The following is a 2,500-nucleotide window of genomic DNA, read 5'->3' on the forward strand; positions in this document are numbered from 1 at the left end:
TACCCAAAAAGCACAGAAGTTTTAGAACTAAGTAAAGGAATAGTTGCGGTCTGGCTCTTGACAAAGGGATTACCGCTGTGCGCTGTTAACAAACTTCTTCCTGGGGTACTCGGAGTCGGTTTGATTTCCTCAACATTTATTTGCCGACTGTGTGACCTTGAGTAAGTCACATAACCAGACAGGGCTTAGGGGAAACTGAACATTCTGGCAAGGCACATTAATGTTCTCCTACACTGAATGCCCACTAATTAACTATGAAGCTATAGGACAGAAATATACAGAGAGCTATTTGTGCGACAGGAATGCACCCGTAAAATAACTTTTATGGGTATACAATAATGAGTGTCCTTACATGACTGTGGTTGGCATTTTTAGGGTTGAGTAACTTTTTAAAAAGATAAATGGGTGGTGGGTGCAACAACATTAAGCTTGAATACAAAATGTAAATTTCTGGCTACACCACTGCCTGGTTTCATGCATGAATGCAAGCCAAGACACAACGCCCGATAATCGTAGTGCCAGAGATGTCGGGCAATAATTGAGATCCGTCTTTTTAACCCCAACGCCATAACTCACAATTAGGGTTGCCACCTTTTCAAATGGCCAAAGTGGGACATTTTCGGTACAAACATCAGATTTTACAGGCCGACACATACCCACGGTCAGTACAAAGGATAGAACTTAACTGTTTTGCCTAAATAAAAGCTTATTCTTGCAGCATTTTAGTTGCTTATTCTGTTTCTTGTAACATTTAGGTATTTTAGATACAGAATGACTGTTTTATGCAACTATTACATAAAATATAGGAAATAATTTTGTCCTAAAATCTCTGGACATTTGTCATTTTCAAAATTTTTGTCAGCACACAACTGCCCAAAGAGGGACTGTCCCTCGCAAAATAGGACAGGTGGTAACTCTACTCACAATATTTAAGCATATGCCCGTCATATTTTAGCTCTCTACAGCGAGCTATGAGGAGTAACACCCTATAAAAATGTGAGATGACGCGTTGCGATGTGCGTGCTGCGTTTTATTCTGATGGGATCCAGCTTTCCAGTTTTATCTATACGCCTACATGGACGGCTCTGGATTATGCTTATTCTTCCTCAGAGCCGTTAAGTCTTCGTACCTTCCGGAATAATAATACAAAAGTAACCTTCGGTGCAACACAAGACTACAGCTCAGACGCACAACCTCTTCGTCTTCTTAGAAATCCAGAGGTGAGTCGCACTGTCTTCCTCGACGGTTACACATTTGTAAAATTTCACAGTCTGGTAGCGGAATGCATACTTAAGGTTTGCTGTATAATTGTGAAGGTTATCACTGAAGCATCATTTCAATGTGTGGCCTTTAGCATCAGTTCCACAGGGAAGCTGAAATATTTAACTGGATAATCAGTAGTACTAGATGAGGGTGGCCTCATGGTGCTTTGTAAAATACAGTTTTTTTTAGTCTGACTGCGAAGGTACGCGGTTGTGCCTCATTTACTGGCATAAAGCATCTATCATGGAGCAGCCCACTTGTAGTATCCCTTCTCTTAGCAGGTGTGGTGAGTGAATCAGTGGGCCCTTTAGACAAGCCTGACACTGAAGTAATAGGCACTGTAAACGGTAACGTGGATACCCAGAGCTTTAAACTCTTGTATGTTCTCCGCAAATGCGTAAAACGTAAACTTTGTGGTTGACTTTAATTCTGTATAGCCTGTGGTGATTATTGAGCGGAAGTGCTTTGCTCGTTCATTGTTGGCTTGGCACTGTACAGGACCAAGCCACGGTCTGCGCGTGGGTGTGTCACCTTCTAGACACACCAGCTGCAAGTGATGTCTCTGTTCAAGTTCAGCATTAACAACTGCATGCATACAGGAGATTGCTGAAGCATTTAAAATGCTGTAATAAGTCTGGAATGATAATAACAGAACAGTCTGAAGAACTGAATTTATTGTACAGATAACTGAAACAAGAAAATACAACTCGAGGCTGCAGCAGACTTACACTCAAAGTAGGTAAAAGTATATTTGTACCAGGTGGTTGTGGATTCCCAGTTGTTTCTGTTCATGAGACATTCTTGGAATGATTCCATAATATAGTTGATCCCCATAGTGTAGTCTCTTCATTTAATTGTTGCACAGTTCTGTTTCTTACTAAGGGTTAAAAAGAATGGAGCTCCTTGGAAAGTGTGGTAAAAACTTAGATATGCCAGCCCAGCAGCCTGATTCAAGATAATCATCTGAGTTGCTGATGGCTCTTATCTGAATGGGTACAAGTGTACATACAGGCATCCAAGGCTAAAAAGAGGTGATTTTTTTCATGAATTACTGGACTTGAATGGTGGAAGAGTGGAAAAGGAATGCAGGATTACAAGTATCCCTAATAGTAGTTGAACCATACCTCTCAGCCTCTGCAGGAGTGAATCTCTTCTTACACACACACACACACACACACACACACACACACACACACACAAAATGTTTTATTTCAGAAATGTTATAGTAACCGTACTG

General features: G+C 41.0%; 1 protein-coding gene across 1 annotated transcript in view; it reads left to right on the plus strand.

Annotated features, from left to right (window-relative positions):
• Positions 1-971: 971 nt before the first annotated feature.
• Positions 972-2,500, plus strand: part of KBTBD3 (kelch repeat and BTB domain containing 3) — a 105,533-nt gene continuing 104,004 nt past the window's right edge. Inside the window, exon 1 of the mRNA XM_044072609.1 lies at positions 972-1,220. The gene's annotated coding sequence lies outside the window, so the exon portion shown is untranslated. The remainder of the gene's footprint in view (positions 1,221-2,500) is intronic.

Source organism: Protopterus annectens, chromosome 5.part0, assembly GCF_019279795.1.
Source record: "Protopterus annectens isolate FY-2018-M chromosome 5.part0, PAN1.0, whole genome shotgun sequence".
Classification (NCBI taxonomy): Eukaryota; Metazoa; Chordata; order Ceratodontiformes; family Protopteridae; genus Protopterus; species Protopterus annectens.